Below are 14,342 nucleotides of genomic sequence, written 5' to 3' on the forward strand. Positions count from 1 at the left end.
CACATCCCTGGCCCCAGGGCTGTCAGAGCCAGCTGTGCCCAGGAGCATTAGAAGTCTGCTGCGATCTCCCCGCACTCATTCATTTCGATGTTGGTGTAATTTTGGGGAGGTCTGAAAAACAACAGATGGAGAAAAACACAAGGTCAGTTGCTCTGCTCTTTTGCACAAGGCAGCTAATCTGCACCTCAGCTTTGCACTGGAAAAGGAGAGGCTGGATGGGCAGCCCTCAGCAGGCACAGCGTTTACTAAGATCTCTGTCAATGTTCCGGAGAAAAACAGGAGCAGAACAGCTGTTTCCCCAAACCTGCTGAGTTTGGATTACCTCCTTGCAGCCCTTGGCCAGTTGAGGTCAGACATGGGAAGGTTTCCAGCCCATGCAACAGTACCAGCACAGACATGAGGAACCTGCTGCCTTCCTGTGCTGTGGGGCCACATCCATGTGAGGTGGACAGATCAAGAATGCACCCAACCCTCCAACTGCTTAAAATCAGGGCTGCTGATCACAGCAGCCCCAAGGGGGGGACATCTGTGATCTTTTCTAGTTGAGTGCCAGCTGCAGTGCATCACATCCTTCAGCTATGGCTGCAAACACCCAGGCTGGTGAGTGAGCCTGTGGTCCCATTGTCATGGCCACCTGGGCTGATACCAGGGCACAAGTGCCTCCTCACAAACATTAGGAGGCAGCTGTAACTCCAGAGAATGACACTGACAGTGATTCCATGAAAGAACAGGCCCTGATGAAGAGGTGCCCCTGAGCCACCCTGCCTCGAAACACCACCCCATCTGCCCTGCCCCACAGCCCTTCGTGTGCTGTTCTTGGGTCACAGAGGACAGACAAGCCCCCCATGCCTCCTGCCTCCCCACAAGGACCTGGCCCACTGCTGCTCTCCCTTCTCATCGATGGTCACTATCAAAAAGGTCCCCATTCCGTTTCGGGCACAGTTCATGCCCAAAATTGCTCTCAACATAGAGCCAGCAGGCTCTTGCTCCTGCCCAGCCTGCAAAGGACAAAAGGAACGCTTCTCTCCCCAAAGCCACCCCCACGAGGTGCCCAATTTCCACCATCTCTCCCTATTTTAGTTAAAGGCGGGAGAAAAGAGGAGGAACACTCAGGTTGTGCCTCTGTCCAGGGGCGGGCGTGAGACGGAAGGAAACCCACCAGGAATGGGAGAAACAGCGGGAAAAAGAATTGACAAATCCCCCCAAAGCCGGGCAGGAGCCCGGCAGGCTGGGAGGACAGGGGCGGGACTCCCGAGGGGAAGGGGCAGCGGCCGGAGGGGGGTGAGAAGGGATGGGGATGGGGATGGGGATGGGGATGGGGATGGGGATGGGGATGGGGATGGGGATGGGGATGGGGACGGAAGAAGCCCCGTTCCTCGGGGGCCCCGCTCACCCCGCGCACTCACCACTCGCCGCCCGGGGCCGGTCCGGGGAGGGCGGGGCGGGGGGAGGAGAGGGGGAAGGAGCAGGAGGAGGAGGAGGAGGAGGGGGAACCGTTCATGGGCTCCATCCCCAGGGTGAATTCACTCGTTCGCCTGTCCCAGAAGATCCCGCAGCGGCTTCTCCCAGCTCTTCTCCCGAGCTGAGGTGGATGGATGGATGGACAGACGGATGGACGGATGCGCTCACATCCCAGAAAGCCCACTGTATCCTGGCTACGTCCCCATGGCTGGCAGGGCAAGGGAGAGGATTCTGCCCCTCTGCTCCACTCTGATGAATCCTCACCTGCAGAGCTGCCTCCAGCTCGGGGGTCCCTGCACAGGAAGGACATGGAACTGCTGGAGCGAGTCCAGAGGAGGCCACGGAGATACTCCAAGGCTGGAGCCCCTCTGCTCTGGAGCCAGGCTGGGACAGCTGGGGGTGTTCACCTGGAGAAGAGAAGGCTTCCGGGAGACCTGAGAGCCCCTTGCAGGGCCTAAAGGGGCTCCAGGAGAGCTGGAGAGGGACTTTGGACAAGGGCCTGGAGTGACAGGACAAAGGAGAATGGTTTTAAACTGAAAAGGGGGAGATTTGCATTAGGTATTGGGAAGAAATTGAAATTGTTGGCTGTGAGGGTGGTGAGGCCCTGGCACAGGTTGACCAGAGAAGCTGTGGCTGCCCCATCCCTGAAAGTGCACAAGGCCAGGTTGGACAGGGCTTGGAGCAGCCTGGGACAGTGGAAGGTGTTCCTGCCCATGGCAAGAGAGTGGAATGAGTGTTAAGGTCTCTTCCAACCCAAACTATCCTGTGATTCTGTGATCCTACAGATGGGTGGACAAAGGTTCACCATGTTCAATGGTTTCATATCCATTCCCTCACCCTCCTGGACTCCCCAGCCAGGACTAGCACAGCTGTGCTATAGGACACTGTGTCTGTCCTTGCACCAGCCTCAGAGACTGAGTCAGGAGCTGGAGGGTGGTCCCTGCATGGTGATGCCATGGCTGTGCCCTGTGCCCAGCCTGCCCAGAGCTTTCCCATGGACAGATCCCTGCAGTCTCCATGAGCTACTGTGCTGTTTCTGCTGTGCAGGATCCATGCCCAGCCCGTCCGGGTGCAGAGGAAGGAGCAAACACCTCTGCACATCTCCCAGCATGGGAGTCTGGGAGAGGGGGTCTTTAAGCCCCCTCAGGTTGTGCTGGGATCTCATTCCCTGGAAGATGGGGAGGAGGCAGCCCTGGCCTTTCTCTTCTTCCCCCCCCCATCAACTCCCAGGTCCTGCTCCCCCAGATCTGTTCATGGGGCCGCCCAGCCCCTTTCCCTGGATCTCCACATGGGAAGATGTGTGTGGCTCCTGCCTTGCTCCGCTGGACATAAGGACTGTGGCAGGAGGAGGTCCCACAGATCTCACTCAGGGCTGGACTTGGTGCCAAACACTCATTTGACTATGCAGCTGCTCCTGCAGCTATCCTAGATCTGACTCCTGCTCGTGACTCAGCAGCCTGCTGTCTTTCTCTTCCTTCTCACTGGAAACCAGAGCAAGGGCAGTGGTCCCCAGACTGACCCCGCTGTCACAACAGAGCCGTCCCTGAGCTCTCTACAGTTCCAGGACAATTCCATTCTGTGGTACTCTACACTGCACGTCTCTCAGCCAGCGAGCGCTGCCACTGCAGCTGCTCTGCAAAGCGAGTCCAACGCGTGCTGCCCTCCTGCACCCCGAGCCCCCCTCCCTGCCAACAACGAAGCATTTTGGGGGCTGCTGACCTGTCCCTTGCGGGCTGAAAAAGCCCGGGCACTTACAGCTGGGGCAGAGGGGTGCAGTCATGAGGGGGCTGAGATGTGAGGTCCCAGGTGGGGTTTTACAGCACCCACCAGGAGATGCTCCCACCCCTAGGATCAGCTTTCAGGGCCCTGACAGCCCGAAGGGACAGAGTCAGATGAACCTCCCCTGTCCCCTTCCCCTTCTGTGAGGGGCTGGCAGATGAGCCCCACGGCATCCTGCCCATAGGGACAGCTCCCAGCATGGGCTGGCTCTGCCTAGCACTGGCACTGGGATGAGAGAATGCAACCAAAGAAAACGTGGGACTGATCCTGTCCCATGGAACACAGGTGGTGCTCCCAAACTGATCAGCCAGGTACTGGGGGATACTGTCCCTCCAGCAGGATCTGCTGCCTCAGGTGAGAGCGTGGCCCTTACCTGTCCTTCCTGCTGAACCCACCCCTCCTGCTCCAAGAGCTCTGTCCTGGCACCTCTTGAGACTGAGCTGTTTATTGTCTGCCTGGAGATGCTATTTTCAGCATCTTTGTGCTGCTCACCTGTATCCATTCTAGATAAAATCCTGAGGAAATCCTTACTATTTATCCACGTCAACCTTCTTCCTTCCCCGGCCGTGAACTGGACTCTGATGGGAGTTGTTTTCTTTCCTAAGCACTGCACTCACTGGTGCTGTGCTTCCCATGGGCTCTCTCTGGCACCTGTTTCACAGAAAGGATGCTCCTTTGTGCACCTTTCTGCCAGCCCAGCAACAGCGATGTTTAACTGGCCCAGCGTCCTAGCCCAGTCGGGGGGTTCTCACCTCCCACCCACCTGTGCCAAGGGTAGGACTCTCACAGGACTCAGCCCAGAAAAGCCAAGGAGATCTGGGGGCCAAAGCAGAGACTCGGTGTTCATCCTGGGGGAGCATCACCGTGGCACCTTGCAGAAGGGCTCTGTTCCCTCCTCTGCGAGCTCATGGCACAGAGGCAGAAAGGCTGAGGACATCAAATAGATGGATCCCTCATGAAATGAAAGACCTCAAGGGGTTGAAGGTTTTCTGGGTGCCAGAGAAGGGCAGCAGAGTTGGGGAAGGGTCTGGAGCACAATTCTGATGAGGAGCTGCTGAGGGAGGTGGGGGGGCTCTGTGATGGGAACAGTTCCAGGCGTGGAAAAAAACATACAACAATTGACAGGATTTTATTATATGGACCTTACAGTTATTATATGGACTTTACTGTTATTATGTGGTTTCATTGTATTCATACGACACAGTGCACACTCTGGACAAGCCCAGGCTTGCCATGAGTTTGCCTGCTCCTTGCTTCCCCCGCTCCTCCCCCTTTTGTCTGTGTCCCTATCCTGGTTTGTTCCCCCGCTTGTCTGTCTCATGCTCCGCCCTATGTTCTGGCCCTTTCCCCTCCCGAGCTGATAAAAGACGGCGTGCACACGGGAGTAAAGGATTCTACTTGCACCCTACGAAGTTGCACTGGGCAAGGTTTAGATTGGATACTGGGGGAAATTTCTGCACTGAAAAGGTTGTAAAGCATTGGCACAGGCTGCCCAAGGTAGTGGTGGAGTCTCCATCCCTGGAAGTGTTCAAAAACCACGTAGATGTGGCACTTGGGGTTCAGCAGGCGTGAACAGCAGCCCAGAACACTTCTACCGTCTGCATTGGCTCTTCTCCCCCACTCAGCCTCTGCCCCTGTCTCCCAGTCTCACAGCCAGTTCCCCTGACTTCCAAGTGCTGCCATGTGGGAGGAGGCTTTGGAAAGCCACTGCACCAGAAAAAAAGCTCTAAAGAAGAACATGCACCAGTGCTCAGCCCCAGCACACTCTGGCCGCACTCTCTGTTCATAGACATGAGCCAAACTGCAGCTGACAGCTTTGGGTTTCCATAGGTACCATTTCTCCCTTTCCTGTCACTTAGGTCACTTTGGAGCTGGCTGAGCCTGCTGTGACACGGCTGTTCAGCTCTGGTCCATCAGCATGGCTCGTTCTGGGTCTCTGAGTCTGCTGTGAAGTGGGTCAGCAACAGAAATAAAACCTTTCCCCCTCACCCCAGGTGAAGCCCCCGCATCCCCGCACAGTGAGTGAGGATAGCTCAGACAGCTGCTGTACGGGCACCAGGTCCTGCCCGGCAAGGCCACTGCAGCCCATCAGGATGCTGGACAAATCCTGGGCTCCACTGCCACCCAGGGACCACACACTGGCAATGGGCTCTCCATTTCCATGGAGGTTCCCAAGACAAGCCACTGTGCCATCCCTCAGGCACACAGGCACCAAGTGAGTGAGGGAAGCTGCTTTGCCTACGCATCAGCCAATTCAGATCACTCATGAGACACCTCCTTCACACAGGGAGGAAATGCTGCCACCTCTTCCTCAGCTCTTCTCCACATGGACAGAGCTGCTGCCCCACACTAACACGGAAAAAATCCCAGAACCACTTTGTGTTCCTTCACATCCCTATCTCCACAGCTCCCTCCGTCCCCAGCCCACTCCTGCCCCCCAGCACACTTCCCACGGGGAGCCACAACACCACGAGGAGCTGCCAACAGTTGTCCTCTCACCCCAGCCCATAAAGAACATGGCTGAGCTTATCAGAAAGAGTCCAGAGGTGCAAGGCAAGACAGGAAAAAGAAGGCAAGGAGAGCGACAGCCAAGACAAGATGCCCATGGAAAGTGGCGTTTACGCAGAACCCTTGTGGTTCCTCTGGGACGCAGACTGGCGCTGTTGTCTTCTCTCGTGCAGGTCTGTATCTGCTGTCTCCTGAACTGCTTGCTCTGGAAGCAGGACAGAGAGCTGTACCTCAGGGACAAGCTCCTTGCAGATGTCAGCAAGCCCTGAGGAGACTGCTGGGCAATAGCTGCTGGTGGGGCTGAGCACTGTGGGCTCTCAGGAGCAGCATTCCCGAGTGCTGGAGCTGGTGCAATGCTCCAGAACACCAATACTGCAGCCCATGTCCCTTCCTCAGCTGAAAATGCTTGATAAAACTGCTTAAGTTTGGTGCCTTTTTTAGGGTGGAGTGTATGGAAACCCAGCACAGCAACCTCCTGAAGATCACAACTGCTGCACAGCGCCAGAGACCATCACTCCTGTGCTCTCCCAGAGTTCAGGAGAGACCTCTTAGCCCGGGCTCACACCCAGCCCCACACAACCAGTACAAGGCAGTCACTGGTTTCCAGCACAAACCTTGAAACAATGGTTCCCAGTGATTTCAGGGACATCCTTCTGGCCTCCCCCTCCTCCAGACTGGCCAGCAGAGCTGCCCTTACACCGCACGAAGCCAGTGCATCCTCTTTCAAGACCTTTCACAGAAAGCACGTCACCTGCTGCCTTTCCCATGCAGGTTCAAACAGCTCAGAAGAGCATAGAACCAAATGGCCAACCCCCAAATCCTTCCCCATTTGGAGAATTGGCTTCATCCCGTCACTGTTCAGTCCCTTCCGTGCAGCTGGTGCAGCTGGAAGCCTGGCCTTGTGCTCTCTGTGTCACAGGGCCCATTGTGAACACACTGATTATGCTAAATATGTGTGCATTTAGCAGCATAAGGAGGTATACAAATAAGCTGTGGTATATAAATAAGCTGTGGTTTCCAAACTTAAATCTGCAGGATGAGGAAGTTGGTAAAGCAGCTTTACCTGGGTGTGATATAACAGAGGAAACTAAAATTAGGAAGGCTTCCTTCCCTTCAGCACACAATACTACGTGTCTGTAGAGCTGGTCAAACCAATTTTTGGCAATATATTTGTGGTAAAACAAAGCATGGATTTAATTATTTGGGTTTCTTTTCTTTTGTCAAAAATGCCTGTTACGATTGTGGATAGAAGCAATAAAAGCTTCCAAAAGCCTCCACCGGGAGTAATTGCCAGTAACGTTTTGTGGACGGCAGTTTTGGAACTGAAATTCTGGGCCCACTGCCTTCCCATGGAAGAAGGGCAGTTTGTAACAGGAGAATGTTAAATTTGATTTGGAAGTCCTTGACATATTTGCAAGCCTAGCTGAGCAGCAGAAGCTTAGGGAAGGGATCCAGTGCCTGTAGAGTGGACTGGCCTGGGGGAGACTGACAGGAGGAAAGGGAAGGCAAGACCAAGAGTATCCGTATCCTTGCTCCAGTCTGCTGCCTCAGGAGCCCCTGGTGGGTGGTGGTGGGTCAGCATGAGCACCACCACCTCTTTTCCTTTTGTCTGTGACTCCAGACACAGCCAGAGAGCACCCCACAGAGCACACCTGGTGCCACGTGCGGAGCCACACATCCCCAGGATTATCTGCCAGGCCAGTGGGACCATTTTCTGCTTATTGACCCTGTTTCAGGGCTGTGCAGACACAGTGTTCAGGCTTGATTTCCCTGTAGGCTTGCTTCCTACAAAAAACAGCTTCAGGGAAATGCCCACTTCCCTGACAGATCATCCCGAGAACTCAGAGCTGGACTCTGGGTGCTAAGAAGGACCCTGAATATTTGGTTGGGATATTCATGCACGAGATGGCAAAGCCAGGAACACTGTTCCTGTCACTCTTGGTTGAAATGGCAAAAGAAAATGCCTGCATGAGAGAAGGAGATTTCTGCAGCCGTAATCTCCCAATTTGACTCAACTCACCAATCACTTCCACAATATTCTCAGTGCTTCCAGAAGGAGTGCTTTTTTCCTATTCAGAAACAAAGTAAGAAAAGAATAAACACCTCAGGTAGGTGACCTGCCCTGGAGCTCTAAGAGAGGAAGAAGAAAAGAGAGACATTGAGGGGCTGGAGCTTGTCCAGGGAAGGGAATGGAACTGGGGAAGGGGCTGGAGCACCAGGAGCAGCTGAGGGAGCTGGGGGGGCTCAGCCTGGAGAAAAGGAGGCTCAGGGGGGACCTTCTCACTCTCTGCAACTCCCTGACAGGAGGGGGAAGCCGGGGGAGGTCCAAGAGCTCTGTCTTGGCTCTGCTTCCAGGGAACAAGTGACAGGATGAGAAGAAAGAGCCTCAAGTTGTGCCAGGGAAGGTTTAGATTGGATATTGTGAAAACTTCACTGAAAGGGTGGTCAGCTGGCACAGCTGCCCAGGGCAGTGGTGAAGTCACCCTCCCTGAAGGGACTTAAAAGACCTGTGGATGTGGCATGTGGGGACATGTTTTAATGGTGGCCTTGGCAGTGCTGGGTTAATGGTTGGACTTGGTGATCTTAAAGGTCTTTTCCAACCTTAATGATTCTATGTTCTATGAATCTATGATTCTGGGGCTTTCCTGGTCATGGCTGGGGTTAACACCAGCACCACAGGGACAGAACTGCCACCCCCCTGCTCTCAGCACCATCACAGCTGTCCTCAGCCACTCCACCCAGCACTGTGGTGTCCATCCCACCCAGCCCAAGTCCTTCAGTTATGCTGCTGTGAAACCACCTCAAGAGCTAAGTCCTTCTCCTCAGGGTGTTTTCCCCCCTTAGTTAAAACAGGTAGCTTTCCTTAAAAGATAAGTGTGCAAATTGGCACTGTTTGCTCCAGAGTTTGGGAAGAAGAGCAAGAACAGCACTGTTCATCCTTCTGATAAACACCACTGATGTGCACACAGAGAAACGACAAAGAACAATGCTGCCCCCAAACTGTAAACATAATGTTACAAGTGATAAGTTTAGAATAAGCAAATATTAGAGATTCACACAGAAAAATGGAGTAAACTCTTAACAACATACAACCATTGGCACTAAAACCCCGTTAAACACACACCATCCCCCTGCACCTCCATCAGAGCTGCCTGAAGACATGTCCAGGTCTTCAGGAGCTGGATCTCACCCTCCTTAACTGAAAGAACAGATCCAGAAACCTGCTCACTTGGACTGGTAATGTCTGATGAGGCATTTTCTAACTATTTTCTAGGCATTTCCTAACTCCCGCTGAATGATGAATGCAAATACCTCAAAATGCAGATGGTATTTTCTAATCTGTTCAACTCAGCAGTCACAATGTATCCAGAAAAGAGTGAATTCAAAAGGAGATGGGGTGAAATGATGTTACAAATGTCCTTAAGGATTCAGAGTTTATCAATGGAAACACTGACTACATTGATCCAAGGGTGCTGGAGTGTTTGGTGCTTTGTTATTTGGGATAACAAAGGAAATCACACCACAGAGTCCATGAAGTGGCATTGGATTTTAAATATTAAGAAAACTATTAAAGTTAGAGAAAAAAAAAGCTTTGAAAAATCATAATTAAGAACTCTTTTTATGGTCATAAGGGGAAATTAAAAACCCCTCGACTTGATTTAATATAGATGAAAGATATCACTTGTATAGTGATATACACCTGTGTCAAGCCCCTGCTGCCACTGTCTTTTGTGCCCTCTGTTGTCAGCAACTCCTTGCTGGGCCTCTTCTCCCACCAGGTTGGAATTCCCCACCCTTTTCCTGCTCACCACAGGATCCAGCTCAGAAAGACTCATGCCTTGGGTAGGAAGAAGCTTAATGCAGTGCACAAATCCTATTTTCATCAATCTTAAGATCCCTACTGGGCTTTCCCCCATGTCTCCCATCTCCTTGCTCACCCTCCTCGTACCATAAGCTGGCCAGTGAGGATGAGTCAAGGAGGAGAACTGTGCTGGAGTGAGGGGCAAGCAGTGGGAGTCAGTTTGCAGGTCTGATGGCTGAAGTTTGCTTTGCTCCCTCTCAGTGACTGCAGGAAACAATGGTGTCCTGCAGCCTGTCACCAGAGCCACACACCTGAACTACACACTAGGGACTGGGGACACGACTGACTCCTGAGCTCCCATACTGGTATTGAATGTTAACATTGGTTTAGACTGTTTTCCAGACCTATGGATTATGCTGTATGGGCTGAGTCCAGATGGCAGGCTGAAGGTAAGGGGATTCTCCCCCTCTACTCTGCCCTAGTGAGACCCCACCTGCAGAGTTGCCTCCAGCTCTGGAGTCCTCAGCACAAGAAGGATGTGGACCTGTTAGAGCAGGTCCAGGGGAGGCCATGGAGATGTTCCTTGGGCTGGAGCACCTCTGGTATGGAGACAGGCTGGGAGAGCTGGCTGTGTTCAGTCTGGAGAGGATAAGGTTCTGGGGAGACCTGAGAGCCCCTTCCAGGGCATAAAGGGGGCTTATAAAAGAGAGACAACTTTTTACATGGACAGACAGTGCTTTTAAACTAAAAGAGGAGAGATTTAGATTGGGTATTAGGATGAAATTCTTCCCTGTGAGGGTGGTGAGGCCCTGGCACAGGTCGCCCAGAGAAGCTGTGGCTGCCCCATCCCTGAAGTGTCCAAGGACAGGTTGGATAGGGCTTGGAGCAACCTGGGCTAGTGGAAGGTGTCCCTGCCCATGGGACAAGACACAATGGGGTTGCGGAAGGAGACGAGCTTTCAGGTCCCTTCCAACCCAAACTTTTGAGTGATTCTCTGATTCTGTGCCTGGGCACTGGTGCTGCCAACAGCTGGTTTACATTTCGGGTCACCTCACAGGCAAGGCTTTCCTGTGAGCAGGTACCCTTGGGTATGTGAAATGATCCCCTCTGAACTCAGAGGAGCTCCTGTGGCTTATGTGAGCTGGTGCAAGGATTTGTGTTTCTTACTGGAGTGGCCAGTCTGTGCAGTTGAACAGGACCTGACCTTTCAGCTGAGAAAACTCCTGAGACCTCTCTGAAGGCAAGACTTGCTGGGGACCTGCTATGTGGGCTTTTTGCTGAGCACTGCCTGCCCTCCAGAGGTGTTTTTGAACTTTGTCACTCATCCAAGGGCTTTAAATCACCCAAAGACATAATCTGAGCCACCCTTGCCTCATCTAGGCTTCACCGTCACTCTCTGGCATCCAAACCATGATGTCCTTCCAGCAGGTTAGGCCTGATCAGTGAGAGGAAACAAACAAAGGAATGGAAAAATACAGAACAGATGGGGAAATCACATCCAGTTAGCTCCCAGAATGCACTTTCAAAAGCCTTCCTTCTGGCAAAGGTGTGCTGTGACATTAATTTGACCTCTGCTTGAAAGACTGCCAGGGGCTCCTGCTCTCAGCTGGGATATTTGAACTGGTCATACTGGCACGGTCCTGCATTCCTGTGGGGGGCTGGCTGTAACTCAACGTTGCCCCAGTCAGGCAGTCCATATCCTGCAGCAATCCACCTTCAGGAGCAGCATCCAAGCCCCATGGCTCCTGCTGGGAGTTGGGTGCCCCATGAACAGCCCTTGCAGAGGGCAGGTGGCAGCAGCGTGGGGGTGATGCTTGGACAGAGACAGGTTTCAAACAACAGACAGCTTTCCCAAGACTTTTCCAAATAAGAGCTGAACACCATTCAGCAGGGATGCCCACAGCTTGAGGCCAGAAGCTGAACAAGAGCAGCCAGGAAGGAGGCCACGGAGATAGTCCCAGGAGTGGAGCCCCTCTGCTCTGGAGCCAGGCTGGGACAGCTGAGGATGTCCAGCCTGGAGAAGAGAAGGCTCCAGGGAGACCTGAGAGCCCCTTCCAGCACCTAAAGGGGCTCCAAAAGAGCTGGAGATAGACTGAGGACAAGGGCCTGGAGTGACAGGACAAGGGGGAATGGCTTTAAGCTGAAAAAGGGTAGGTAGAGATTAGGTATTACGAAGAAATTGTTGGCTGTGACGTTGCTCAGGCCCTGGCACAGGTTGCCAAGAGAAGCTGTGGCTGCTCTATCCCTGGAAGTGTCCAAGGCCAGGTTGGATGGGGCCCTGAGCAATCAAGGCTAAGTGGTGATTCGCTCCATCCTTCCTCAGACTTAGTCCAAGAGATGAACTCACTGCACCTGAACGCTCCACCAGCCATGTGAGCCGTGGCAAAAGTGTCCTGGAGGACTTCGGGCCCAGCATCGATGCCTGGGAAAGGGAGGGGATTGTCCTGCTCTGCTCTGCCCTGGGGCAGCCTCACCTCGAGTCCTGGGCGCAGTTTGGGGCACTGCAATATAAAAAAAGACATTAAGGTATTAGAGTGTCCAAAGGAGGACCACGTGGATGGTGGAGGGAAAGCTGTATAAGGAGTGGCTGAGGGCACTTGGTTTGTTCAGCTGGAGAAGAGGAGAGTGAGGTCAGACCTCACTGGAGTCTTCAACATCCTCCCAAGGGGCAGCAGAGGGGCAGGTACCAATTTCTTCACTCTAATGACCAGTGACAGGACCCAGGGAACAGCTGGAGCTGAGTCAGGGGAGGTTTAGTTTGGATCTCAGGAAAAGTTTCTTCCCCCAGAGGGTGGTTGGGCACCGAACAGGCTCCCTGGGGCAGTGGGCACAGCACCAAACTTGGCAGAGCTCAAGGAGTGTTTGGACAACACTCTCAGGCACAGGGTGGGATTGTTGGGGTGTCCTGGGCAGGGCCAAGGAGTTGGACTGAGGTGGGTCCCTTCCAACTCTGCATATTCTGTGATTCTATGAAGTGACTCAGAACACCCTGAGAGTGATTTAAGCCAACATCAGCTCTCCACACTTGCAGTGGGTTAAAAGCATCCCCATGACAGCTCCTGCAACTCTGCCGGGGAGCTTTATCAAAACCTACTTTTTTTGTGATTCTCTTCACTGAGTTTCTTCCTAGTCACTTCTCACTGTTCCCCTGTCACCACTCCAGGCTTGCCCTGCTCTCTCCACCTGGCAAATTCTCTGGAATTAACAACCCTGTCCAGGTTGTCCTTTACAGAGACGGCCTTTGACCCTCTTTGTTCAGCCTGGGGAAGTTCAGTTAGCTACTCCTGACTTCCTCCTTCCACCCCCAAAATAACATCAACTCTTCCTACTCGATTCCCCAAAGAACCAACCATCTCCTTGAGTCGATGTGCCCTCTTTCTCTTCCTTCATCTTGACTCACCCAGTTCTATGAGCAAGTGCCACACGATTAAAAATGCCTCATCACAAAGCCCCACAGTGATACCAAATGGGCAACACGTGTAGTACAGTCAGCTTATGAATAACCTGAAGGTTGAAACTTGTTTGCACAACGTCCTTGAACAAATAAAATCCAGGGGCAGTGCTCTTGGAACCTTTTGAGAGCAAAGATCCATGAAAGGCATTAAATATCCATTCCTTGTCATTCTAATATTCCTACTAACATTCCTACTAATTTGTGACCTTACACCCTTCCTTTTATCTCTTTTAACCTGAATCTGACATCCACCACTGAAATGGGAAATCAATTCAACAAACCTAAAAATGGAAATGTGTATAGGATGACAATGTTGACTCACTTATTCTCTGAATATTCTTTTGTCAGCTCCTGGAAGCAAGTCCACAAAAGCCTCCCACATGCTGCCTAACAAAGCACAAATGATTAAAAGCATGTTCTTCTTTGGTCCTCTTCAGTCTGTATGGATCCTTCTCTCTGAATGCACAGGGTGGATCCACACACACATCTCCACTGCTGAGTGCTGGCTCACATTACAGACTGCTGGGACAAGCTGGATTCTTACAGAGTTTGTAGGTCACATGCAGACCGTGACACAATTAACTGTCCAGCCAACTGGAAGTTAAATCCCTCAAGAAAAAAAACCCCATCCTAATCTTCTACACTACAAATATAGCTGTCACTTAACTGTCACCAGCTGCTGAGGTAAGAAAGAGATCCAAGGAGAAAGAAATTCTCTACCTGTAAACAAATACTTGTTACTGATGATGGGCTCCAAACCTATTGAACCTCTATCATCTTGCTGGAACACCCTGGGCTTTCTCACCAGCAAGGCAAAGAGGGCAGAACTGTCTCCTCATGTTAAAAGAGTAAATTAGAAGTTCACCCTGCTTGGAATATACCTGATTAAAAGTCTGGGCTGAGGCACAAACATGAAATGTCATGTTTCAGATATATGTCCTGATATCTGCCTAAATTACTTCTTGGGGGCTACTGTGTGCTAGAGGGCTAAGAGATTGGGAACACCTAGAGGCAATACAGAAATGGAGGACCTGGAGAGAAGCAGAGACTTCAAAAGAAAGTGTTTTGATTTTCCTGCACAAATGCTCACACTTTCATGTGTTAGAGGACATCCAGGTTTCTAGATAGAAATATTAAAAATCTGACTGGGTGTGCCCCTGGGCAAAAATGCTGTAGCTGACTGTGCACTGAGCATTGACCTTATCCTTCCCACCTCATCCCTTCCGTGGTTTTACAAGAGCCTACGTGGCATGAAGCTGTGTCAGGGCAGGGTTAGGTTGGATTTTAAGGAAAGGTTCTTCCCCCAGAGGGTGGTTGGGCACTGACCAGGCTCCCCAG

Source organism: Chiroxiphia lanceolata, chromosome 16 (genome assembly GCF_009829145.1).
Source record: "Chiroxiphia lanceolata isolate bChiLan1 chromosome 16, bChiLan1.pri, whole genome shotgun sequence".
NCBI lineage: Eukaryota > Metazoa > Chordata > Aves > Passeriformes > Pipridae > Chiroxiphia > Chiroxiphia lanceolata.